This window comes from Rhipicephalus sanguineus, chromosome 10 (genome assembly GCF_013339695.2).
Source record: "Rhipicephalus sanguineus isolate Rsan-2018 chromosome 10, BIME_Rsan_1.4, whole genome shotgun sequence".
Lineage (NCBI taxonomy): Eukaryota > Metazoa > Arthropoda > Arachnida > Ixodida > Ixodidae > Rhipicephalus > Rhipicephalus sanguineus.
In genome coordinates, this window is record NC_051185.1 from 63549299 (window position 1) to 63561748 (window position 12450).

Sequence of the window (12450 nt, forward strand, 5' to 3'; positions counted from 1 at the left end):
CGGGCCTTCAGGTGTCACCCCCATCGAAACGACGACAGCGCACCGCCGGCAGCGGTAATCGAAACGCCATCTAAACCTTTTTTTCGCCGATTTTATTTGTAAGACTTCAGGTCCATATGCACAAAAAACCGTTTGTCATTTAATTTTATGCTGTTAGAAGCGTGTATAGCGCGAAGGCTGAAAGGATTTGAAAGTGACGCACTTTTGTGGCAGCGCAAACCAGCGCAAACCAGAAAACAGAAGTCACGCCGCACTGGTGGCCGTGAATGGGATGCGGATATGTTCATATCAGTTACAGACAGTTTGCTGAATACTGTGAACGAAGTGGTGCGACATCTTGAGCAGCAGAATGCAGGGAGTTTAGCGGTATACCTTTCTTGTACCAGCGAAGGCTTCGTGCAGTTGGATCTATTTATCATCCAACGCTGGACAGCTTCTGTGCTCCGGACATCTGTGGTGGGGCTATGCGTAGTACGTACCTTCTTTGCATATAAACACTTATGCATGCATGTTGTTCGCTGGTATACATGCTAAAACGCTACTTACGTGTCCTTCATTTTGTGTAACCATCGATGCATTCGCAATAAAATAATTTATTGCAGCGTTGTCATTTCTCTCGGCCTGTATGCGGCAGCACTGCCCTACTAAAGTATGCAAGATACTTGTGAGTACCTAATGAGTAATTGACTGTAGTGTACATTATGGAATAGAGAAAAATTCAGGTAGGGTGGAGAGGGGGCTGCCGCAGCGAGTGGGGGGCAGCGGCGACGTAGAAGCAGACGACGATGGCATCGTCTGCTATGCGGAACGCCAGGCGCCATATCAAAACGCCCTTGTGCGTTTGAAACATATTTAATTTATACACAGCTATAAAATCTACAAACAATATTCTTAGTTCTTAAAACTAACTTGCATGTGAAAGATACTAAAAGCTTTTTCTGTTGAGAGCAAGATAACATTTTTAATTGTTTTTGCAACTACCGTTAGAATCCAGACGGCGCTACCATCGTGTCCAAATATTCGTCCCCATTGGTCCATTGGCTCTATGGACATTGGACATGTCACCGATGTCACTCGCTTGGCCGCGGGGAACGTCGAACGCACACAACGGACACGAACGACGGCATGTGTGCGTGGTACAGTCGCTAACCTTCGTAGGTGAAGTACGGCCCTTTGTTTTCTTTGTCACAATTCCAAACATACTGAGGCATGTTACTTATTTCTCTCAGAAACGGTGTGCGCATCGTTAGGTTAAGGTGCACTATTGTTCCTAATGCGGTATGTCATTGAAATATAGGAAAATATGTAATGAATGCATTATTGCAGCACTTACGTATGAAGCTAACTTAGAGATTGGATTGGATTGGAAGAACTTTATTATGGTGCAATGTTATTTGCATAGTGGCCGCAGCGCTAAAAAAATCACAGCATATCCACGGAGTTAATGATGATGGGTGGGCGAAGCTGCGGAGTTTCATCGGTAAACCGTGAATTCTGCCCAGTACATCATCACCGACGTGAGATCGGGCGCGTTTATACTAAAGGTTCGATGAGAGTTATGACGACTTGCAGCTCACTTTAATTTTACATGTGCGCTGTGAATTTTCATTGTTTAATCACGCACAGGAGAAATCGCACACACGCACTACCTTGGAGGTCAAAATCCAGTGCCTATATATACGGGGTGGTCAGTGAACGGTTGTGCAGCGCGAGCGGTCGGTTTTTTCAATCGAGACGCTGCCTGCGTCGGCGCCCCTGCGCCGCGAGGCAGCGTCGCGGCGCCGACGGGGACCGTAGGAGAGGAGAAACATCTGGCGTCTTTCGTTAAGCAGCTGGCGTCTTTTCGGTTTGCTTTAGAAACATCTGGCGTCTTTTCATTTTGCTTCTAGAAAACATCTGGCGTCTTTCGTTGGCTTATTTCATCAATCAACGGCGTTTTGAACAAATTTTTATTGTTTAATCACGCACAGGAGAAATCTCACCAGGCACTACCTTGGAGGTAAACAATGGCTGCTAATGGGAATGAGAGACAGAAGAAGACGGCTTTTAGCTAACACTTACACTTCTACTTCTACTAACGTTGCCTACTGGAACATGCCAATGGCTGCTAATGGGGAATGAGAGACAGAAGAATTCGGCTTTTAGTTAACGCGCACGCTGCGAATTTTTTATTGTTCAACAACGCACAGGAGAAATCTCCAACCGGCACCACCTTGGAGGTCAAGATCTGGTACTAGCGTTAAGATTGGTTACGCACTACGACGGGGATGAACGGGTGCCGCTTTAAAGGCCAACTCCGGCGATTTTTTGGCCATGTCAAAGTAATGGTGCTTTTACATTCCTGAGACGCTCCTGTCAAGGGTCCGATAGCAGAAACACTCGGCAAATAGGAGAATAATTTTAAACAAGCAAAAAGGCGCAACACCGAAACCGAAATCCAACCGAGCATACTGTCTGCGCGTGACGTATAAGTGGTTACAAAACCGGAAATCATGCAAGGCATGCCGGTCCCGCCAGCGCGTAGTATGAAAGCTGCGAAAGCGGCGAAGAGCAGACGCTCATTTGAAAGGTGACTCCGTCGGAAATCTTGTGCGTGGCTGACCGTGTCACGTGCACAAGCTGAGCTGTCGGAAAATGACAGCTGCGATTTCGACGCATTTGGAGGCCAACTGTAATGGCCATTCCTCTTCGATGAAGTGGAACACACCTGTTTAGCTCTTTGCTGCCTGGTTGCACATTCCACCGCCAGATGGCACCACCTGTCCAGGGAGCTCAAGCTTGTGAGGCCGTGATCGGGTAAAATGCTATCGCTGAGAAGTTCGCGGACTAACTAAAGCTTCTTAATATTGCTATGGGAAGAGTGCATAAGTTTGGCAATAGCGGCGTTCAACATCGCGTTGGTACGGCCGAAGGAATTTAATATAAGCCAATTATGAGCCACCTTTCGCACCATTAGGTTACGTTGTTTCGCACGATGCGAAGCTCACTGTATACCGATATAGGCCCGGTCACGGTGCACCCTGTATATGCTACGGGAAGTGTTTCCGTGGTGTTCACGCATGTGCATTCTTTAGCCAGTACGGTATTACCGTACTTTCCGTGCGGTAAACCGGCATTGCTAGCTAAAACACTCTAATATAGAGACGCAGGGTAATTGTTAGGTGCGAGTGTTTCGTGACTGCCAACGGGGATTCGTGTGCAGCCCACAACGCGACACCACTTTCCACCCATCGCACGCATTACCACAAGGAACTGAAATTCACACGCCCAGCCAACGAAGCGCTCGCCAAACACTCGCGATTGTTGCGTTGCGGATAGCAGACGCTCTAGGGGCCCCTCAGTTCCGTCACTTCCGCTTAACAAAAATGACGTCACGCACCCAATGTTGCCAATAATTTTGGGATGCGAGGTGGGGAGAGTCGGGGCAATCAATAAAATTCATTTGCAATGAACCTGCGTATGTCTCCAGCTTGTAATTTGGCATATATAACGGGAACGTGAAAAGGAACGTACCCAGCGAATTTTATTGAGATCCATGGACCTCGAAAAATCTAAGGAGCTTCGCCCCTAAAATGCATGCGGACATTGGCACCCTCACAGTGGGTGTGGGCCGTGTGCCTTTGCGCTACAACCAGCACCCAGCACCCAGCATTGCTTACACTTGTTGGCTTTATTTCTGGAGTAACGGCTACGTTTCTGCCCTGGTAGCACAAAACATTGCTGCAACATTGTCATAGTGTTGCCTTTCAATGTTGTTACAACGTGGATAATGTCCGCCTTCAGTAGCATTCCCGCAACATTGACAAGAAACATTGCAACAACATTGCTGAATCATTCAGGCAACGTCGCTAAAACATTATATAATATTGCAACAATATTTTATTAACGTTGCTTTCGCAGCATTGCAGCATTAGAGAAATGTTTGCACGCACGCTGCACACCATTCAGGCAGCATTGCTGAAGCATTAAATAATGCTATAAAAATGGTTATTAGCGCTACTGCCACAGTACTGCAACATTAGAAAAACATTTTCGTGCATCCTGCACCTCACTGAAGGTAGTAGTGATTTTGAACCATTAGGTATCCCTGCACTGACTGTCTTTTTGCAGCACAACAGTCAATCAAAGGTGAGCAGGAAAACAAAATTGTATGGAAGAACACTTTATTGTCCCCGATATGAACACTAATAATCTGATGAATCCTCTTCCCTGATGGACACATCTGGCATGCAGGCTCCGATGTCGCTCGGCTGCTGAAAAAATTAAATTATATTCATGCATTAGTCTTAACAGAAGTCATTCATTAGGCTCATTATAATAATTTGTGCCCCATCAGCATGTCACGGTTTTAAAAGAATACCACCACAGAAATTAGGCAAAGAGTTTTTTTTCTGGCAGCTGTTGATGTCACCTTTAAATACAAACATATATTTTTCCAGGGAGTTGTATAATTCACAGCCCTTTCAAATATGTGCATGAAGAGCAGTGTAGCTCTTGCGTTTGAAAAAGATACTCGTGTCACCAGAAGTGGCAATCCCTAGTATGAAATTTTTTAGCCCACTAGCGAGCCCAATGTTATGCTGGCGGAGGCCACGTGGCAACTGCATCTTCAAGATTACGTGTGAAGCAGTGCAGAGAGACAAGGCACAAAAGGAACGAAGCGACAGGACACCGCTGCATTCGCAAGTAGTTTATTTTGAAAAAAACAAGGTTATTACATATATACCAGCGTACTACGTGTGACAATGACTCAAATTATAACAGTTTCCGGTGATCTTCCAAAAAAAGACTCCACAATCACTCAGAACAACGGACGCTTGGCTGATACAATCACCTTTTCTTTTAGTAATGTGGAAAGTCTCTATCACTTCCCTGGTCAGCTGATCCTTGTGATTGGAAAGTATCTCAGTTTCAGGGAAAAGCGGCGTCCAACCACATTCCAAGCAATTCCGTTTAATGTGTGAATGAACATTGTTTGTTAGTGATCTCTTGTGTTCTGAAAGCCGTGTGTTAACGATCAATAACAAACAATGTTCATTCACACATTAAACGACATTGCTTGGAATGTGGTTGCATGCCGCTTTTCCGTGAAACTGAGATACTTTCTAATCACAAGGATCAGCTGACCAGGGAAGTGATGGAGGCTTTCCACGTCCCTAAAAGAAAAGGTGATTGAATCAGCCAAGCATTGGTTGTTCTGAGCGATTGTGAAGTCTTTTTTGGAAGATCACCGGATACTGTTATAACTTGAGTCACTGTCACACGTGGTACACTGGTATGTATGTATATAACCTTGTTTTCTTCAAAATAAACTAGTTGCGAGTGCAGCGGTGTCCTGTTGTTTCGTTTTTTTTTTTTTTTGTGCCTTGTCTTCGTGCGCTGCTTCACACGTAAACATGAACTATCACCAACTCGCCGAACTTTCAACTTCATCTTCAAGAGCTGCAAAATTTGTATTCAACAAGGGCACTTGCTATCCTCCTTTGTACTAGTGAGTGGTGAATGGACTAGGGCTTCACAAGCACGGGCGCATTGTATTTGTGTACATGCCTCACAGTGCCCTAGAACTGCATTACACTGCTACGCACAAGGCAGCGGGTTCAGTTCCCGGCCACGCTGGCCATATCTTGTGGGAGCCACAATGCACACATGCTTGTGTACTTCTGCTGCTCCTGGCATGTGTTTTCAACGTGTCACATCAAAAGGCAGTAAGATACGTTGCACTCTTGAATTAGGGAGAGACGTGGTACTTTAAAACATTTCTTTAATTCTTGATCGATTTTGACGGAAATTGAAAAGTTTAAAAATATTTGTGTGCGAATTTCAAATATGCAATTGTTATTTTTTTCTATGATAAGTAGTTTCCAGGATATCAGACAAATACTTCTTTGTTTAATGCCTAATTAGCTAATTAACCGCAACCTGCGCTAATGTGCAATCCACAGAATACATTCAGAATGTAGTGTGGCGTAAAGTATAAATCATTGCTTTAGGCAATTTCCAAGCAGAGTTGCGGGCTGTTGCACCCGATTTAAAAAATGCCCTCATTAATACTCGAAACAAAACCTTCATTTATAACATTTCCTCATGAAAGTACTACAACAAAATTTGCCTCATGACACATCGCATCTGCTTATATTAGAAGCAAAAAAAGAAATCAATGATAACCCAGGTATAACAAAAGATATTGCTCCTCCATCACAGGAAGAGCATGAAAAATTTTTTGCTTTTCACCTTCAATTTAAAGGGCAGAATGCATGATTTTGGTTTTTTAAAGTAAGATATGGATAACAAATGACAGTATGCTACTGTATGCAGCAATGAAAATTTGTAACCAGGTGCAGAATGATGTCAGGAATGTGAAAAGATGAAAAGACAATGACAGAAGAAAGACAAAAATGTTTGTCACAACAAGCAGTTTCTTTGTGTAACAAAGAAAATGTTAGGGCTAGCAAGCCACATAATCAAGGCACATAATTAGGACTTAGTAAAGTTAAGTAGTGTTGCAGAAGAAAGGCACTGGGTACCATTTCTGAATCCTTGAAGGAGCATAGCGCAGCCAGTCTGCAGCATATGAACGTTTCGTACATTTTCGGCAATCCGCCGCCGTCTCCGACGAGATGACACTTCACCAATCGAACTTCTTCATATCCGCACAATACACATCTCACCGCGACGCCGCCAACGGAGCACAATCACAGAACACTACACCCAGAGAACATCATCTTGACTCATCTTGACTACACACAACAAAGGTGCTGCGTCAACACGTGGTATACAAGCAGGTGAACGAACCGAACCGAATGAACCGCAACGCACATGGTAGCGGACTGAGTTATATGTGGTGTTATTACATGATTTATTATAAATAAAATAATGCTGCCTGTAAACTAGACAGGAAACGCTACAGCGGCAGCTGCACTGACTGTTAATAACCATTGAACGTTTCCTTGGCACGTTCGTGCCTCTATTTCGGGTTTTTTAGGTATCACACTGCGGCGCGCAAATTCAAATCTGTCCGCACGACGTCTGACGACGTCGGTGTCCGTTGTGTCTGCTTAGCCTAACTATACTGCCTTGAACCTGGTCACGATTTCATTTTATGACTACATATCCGCGGAGTATGATTAACAGCTCGACGCTCCACGAGCTACATGGCATGCAAGGAGTTCGTGAATGTTCGGACAGTGAACAGACAGAGGTCGACAAATAAAATAAAATACACCAAAAAAAGGACTTACCACGTTTCCCAATGCTGCAGGGACCCATCGCGTAAGAACTTCACGAGGGTCGTTCTCGAACAGAATGAGAGAAATCGCCGGCATGGCGTGCACAAAAGATGTGATTATAACTGATTATAACGTGTTCTTGCGCGGTGGGCGTACTGGCGGCGGGATTGTGCAGCTCAATTTGATCACTGTAATGTATAATGTGAGAATCTGCTTGAAGTGTATGCATGCTTATAAAAAAATTCTAAGCCAGAAAATAATGCTCTATACGGTTGCTCGAGTTTGCTTCAGCGAGTTTGCGCTTATAGTCGGCCACACCGTCCCCGCCCGTCATCTCCGTAGATGTTGCCTCAGACTTTCGCTGCATGCAAACAGCGCAACAATGGCCTCTAAGATGCATATAATTTTATTTTATTTTAAATGACGACGTTGCCTACAACTACTTATTGTGGATTAAACAGGTTCTCAGATATGTGTTATCATACGCAGTAGATATTTTGCTTCGTTGTCAACGAATAAATCTCCAAGTAACAAGTACGAATCTAGGAGGCCGTGCTACAGCTTGGACATGCAGTTGTGTTTGGACTTCGCAAGTGCCAAAACAGGCTACGATAATGCAGAAAAAAATGGTCACAATTTTTTACGTACTGTTCATTTTAAAGTGACGACCATTGAGATATACGGTTGCATCGTGCGCCGTATCACGAGCCAGAATCTAGGAAGTCAGCATAAACTCGCGTTGCTGTGATTAATTTCGCAGATGAAGTTTTCTCCTCCATTTATCGCTACTGCTTCAATACATGCTCATGACTGCGTCAAGTTGTGGCAAGTCGCGAAAGTTGAAAGATTAAAAAAAAAGGTGCATGCGATGTGCTAGTGCTTCAAGAAAATATTGTGATTTTAAGGTACCCTGCAGCGTTTTTTGCGTGCACGCCATTCTTGCTAAGTGCTGTTAGGACTGGGGTAGGGCCCCTCGGGTGCACAGCGCAGGATACGAGGTCGTGGCATCCCACCGCTGCCACCACTGTTAGGAATGAGGTTGCGTGGCCCATCGCTATCGTGCTCGGAGTAGTCAGTAATGGCAAGGTGAAGAAGGAAAAGATTTTATGTACAACTATTTACATATTTTTCCTACCAGGCAACATGACTGCCAGCCCGACCACGTCGGCTGGTTCGACTCCGTTCGAGTCGTTCTCCTTCTCCCATCTCTCTCGTTCCACGGACCGGCACGGCCTTAAATCGTCTAGCCGTCCATTGTCCTGTTGACTGTCCGCCGGTCGCAGGTGTTGGCTCCTATTCAAGTTCTCCAAATTGCGGCGCGCTGCTAGAAGTCTCAATTGCGACGCGCTGCCAGAAGCCGCACGCAGGTGTTGGCTCCTATTCAAGTTCTCTAAATTGCGGCGCGCTGCTAGAAGTCTCAATTGCGACGCGCTGCCAGAAGCCGCACGCAGGTGTTGGCTCCTATTCAAGTTCTCTAAATTGCGGCGCGCTGCTAGAAGTCTCAATTGCGACGCGCTGCCAGAAGCCGCACGCAGGTGTTGGCGTCCTCTTCGTATTTTGACCGTCCGCCGGCCGCAGGTGTTGAACCTCCTTTACACCGCAGGAGTTGAGCAGCCTTTCCATAGCTGGGCAGCTTTGAAGAACGACTGGCGTCAGTTGACGGGGCCGGCCGGGTGAAGACACCGTTTTCCCCGGATTGCAGACAAAGCATGCAGGGGTTGATCCCTGCTTCCACGTTCGGTCAGGTGCTCTGGCACAACAGCACCCCCGCCACAAAACAATGCATCAGGAGGACGAGCTGCTCCACGTAGCTCGGCTGAATTGATGCGGCCGGACACCAGGCTCATCCACGGCTCGAGGCGAAGCTCCCAAGATCACTGCTCCGTGACATTCCACACGAACACTCAGCTGGCACGGACTCGAGATACCTGTGGATAAGACGAACTCGACAGGGCAACCATTGTCAAACTACACCCAGCGCTGCAAGTGCCCTCCGCACTCCCTCCAATTGCCAGACATGAATGAAACAAACCTTACTGACAACTAACGTTCCCGCTTTAAATAAAACGAGGAGAAGTGCGTATCACATGGCGACAAGCCCAACAACAGACCTCAATTTCAGGTGCTGTTAAAGAAACAACTCCGAGGAAATACAAGAATTGTAATTGTACTATAACTGCTTAGGCATGGAAGGTAAACAACCAAGGAAGCCAACGGAAGCTCAAAGGCTTCGCTAAATTCTCACTAAACGCTCTCAGCGTAAGCGTAACACACTAAGAACACAACATGGTTCTACTAACTATGAACTGAAATTGAAAATAAAGCTTACACCCTTCACATAAAACAATGTTGAACTACCCTTCGCCCTAAATGCTCATGCTAACTAGTACAAAACAAAACAAAACTCAACCTACAGCTAGCTCCGTTGAAACATTTTTCAGCTACAACGCTGGAAGATTAACCTCCAAAATACAGACACTACATAGGTCAAAATTTACTGCCTCTACAGTAAACACAAACAAGTAAAATTCGGTTACGCTCGACAAACACCACTCTTTCACAATTAGCCGTCGTAAAATCTTTACTCACGGCTAACGTGTATTATTCTACGCCGTCAGCTCACTATCGTGCGGATTACTGCTTCCGCATGTTATTCTCAATATTGCGCCACTAAAGCTAGACATGTTCCCGTGAGCACTCTGTCACGTTGCACCCACATCAGGAACTGAATCCGCAAACGACATCCGTAATTGCACGTACTAGTGCCACTGCGAGCTTCCACTCCGCGGATGTACCACTAACCTAGCTCTACTCTTGCGGTCACAATTTTACAACAACCGAGCGACTCGCTATAACCTCTACTCATTCGCTCCTACACAGAACGCACGCGAAAAGAACAAAAAACAAACAAAAATAAATTTTTGCGTGGCTCTACCAAAACTCGCACAAAGCCTAGCCTTGCCTATCCTTCTCGCAAGCTCTCAGCTTAACGCCTAAGGTTCCGCTAACAACTCGTGGGACACCTTGACTTACTAGGGAGCTCCCGAACGGCGCACACAAAGCCCTGCGCCGGCCTTTCGTGTAACTGCGCACGTGTCATACGCCAACCGCTCGCGGGCTCCCGCCGGTGACGGAAACAGCAGGCCTCAAACGCCAACGCTAACTCAGCGCACGCCACCCGAAAACTGCCCAATTTTCCTTGCGTCCACGCATGACACGCAACGCCACAAACTCTTTTCATAGTCAGCTGACGTAACCCTATTCAAGGCGCTCATCTCTCAAAGCCCTTGACTCGCTCTGATACGTGTCACTAACCTTCCGATAGCTAACTACACAACGCATATCGGCTAACAAACAAAACCACAGAGCGCTAAAGAAAACAAGGTTAAATAACAGTTAACTAAGCTATCAACACTCGCGGAAATAACAAGGAATACTAATTACTAACTAAAATCAACAGTCAAAATTCCTTCCAACAAATCCGGAGTCGATATTCCAGGAAAAGCTAACAGCTGTCCTCAACAACTTTTCAGGCGCACTCGCGGTGGTCGCGCCCAGAAGGCTTTTCTCGTCAAGCGGGGTGTACGATACGCATGAAAGTTAATCACCCCCTCGTCGAGCCTCACTACTTTCCCTGTAGCGGACTTTTCTTTGTCGCCTCCTGCCACCTCGCGAAGGTCACCGACCTCGCGGTGTCGCACCTGTTTCAACGTCCCTCGAAAGGAACAACGGGGAGTTCTTTTACCCACTGACCCTTTCCGCGAATCATGCGCTTCTCTTTTCTTTTTCTTTCGGCGGCTTGGACGCCTGCGATCTCGCACCTGATCCGACGCTCTTCGAAAAGAACAACGGGAAGTTCCTTTGCCCGCCGACTCTTTCCGCGAATCATGCGCTTCTCTTTTCTTTTTCTTTCGGCGGTACGGGCACATGCGGTAGAAACCTGTCCCTGACGGCAATCGCACTTGTCTTGCAATTTCGCGCCGACTTTTGAACTTCTTTCTCAACCGCGTCACGACCTTTGTCGCATTTCTATCTTTCTGACGCTTTCTCCCTTTCGCACGCTTCTTGGTGCAGACTTTGGAGCATTCCGTCCGCCTCCGATGCTCATCAGCATCAACATGCTCTTCAGCTGTCTCGCGCTTACTGTCTTGATGATTGCGCATCAATTCATCTTCTGACCGATTTCGCGAACCATGCGCTACTCTCCTCCTGTTCTCTTGGTGGTTCAGACGCATGCAGTAGAAACCGGTCAATAATGACAATTCAAATAATGACAATAATGACATTCAAAATTCAATTCCTCACATTTGTATTTCCCTATGTATTGACTTTAAAAAAATAGTTAATATCAAAGTAGTTACTGAAAAAGTGGTCACTTTATAACGGTACTTAAAATGTAGTTGATTAAGGAACTTTGAAGTCCACTTGATCCCAAGGGTAAAAGTATCGGTGTACTGTGTTCGTTGGGCCGGCTTTAACAGCGGTGTGTCTTCTGTTGCAGATGTGACCATGCATTCTATGGAGGAGCGAATATGGATGCTTTGGATATTGCCAGAAATGCATTACACCAGCCTCTTAGAAATTGTTCACCATTTTATGCTTATGTTGCAGCTTAATGTGCTGTGAACATGACAATGTGATGGTGATGTGACCATATCTATGGAATGCTGCTAAGGATTGAATTATATTGAAACGAATCAAGTTGACTACTCAGTTTCAGCACTGTTAGTCAACTGAAATTAGCAAGACTGTACTGTATTTCATTGCAATGTATATGTTTCAATGATCACTGTAAAGAATTTGTGCCTGTCGTACAAAGCACTGGTTCAGGAGAGGTAGTTATTAACACACATATTTACACATCTGTACGCGATGAGGGAAACTGTTTTCAATATGACTTACCGCAACACTTGGTAGTGGCACCTTAATTTTACACTGCAATATGTTTATAAGGATCGTAATATAAGGGTACAACGGCACTCTGGTGTTACTTCATTATGCATTTTGCCCTCTAAAATATCTCTGTATGTGTCTGTGTAGGGCTCAACAAAATCTTTAAATAATATGGATGAACAAACTTCATTTATTTTTTCCCAGGGCCATTTACTGAGTTCGCTTCAATGTTTCTGCATTTCTCTTCTATCATCAAATGTTGCACCACTCTTAGTTTGAACATTCGTTTCTTCCTTTACCTTTCCACTTAGGTGATGCTTAAAATGCA

At 45.4% G+C, this 12450-nt stretch overlaps 1 long non-coding RNA gene across 1 annotated transcript; it reads left to right on the plus strand.

Annotated features, from left to right (window-relative positions):
* Positions 1-415: 415 nt before the first annotated feature.
* On the plus strand, positions 416-1029 carry LOC125760200 (uncharacterized). The gene is made up of 3 exons (XR_007417836.1): positions 416-471; positions 603-664; positions 988-1029. It is a non-coding gene; the product is annotated as an uncharacterized LOC125760200 (long non-coding RNA).
* The last annotated feature ends 11421 nt before the right edge of the window (positions 1030-12450 follow it).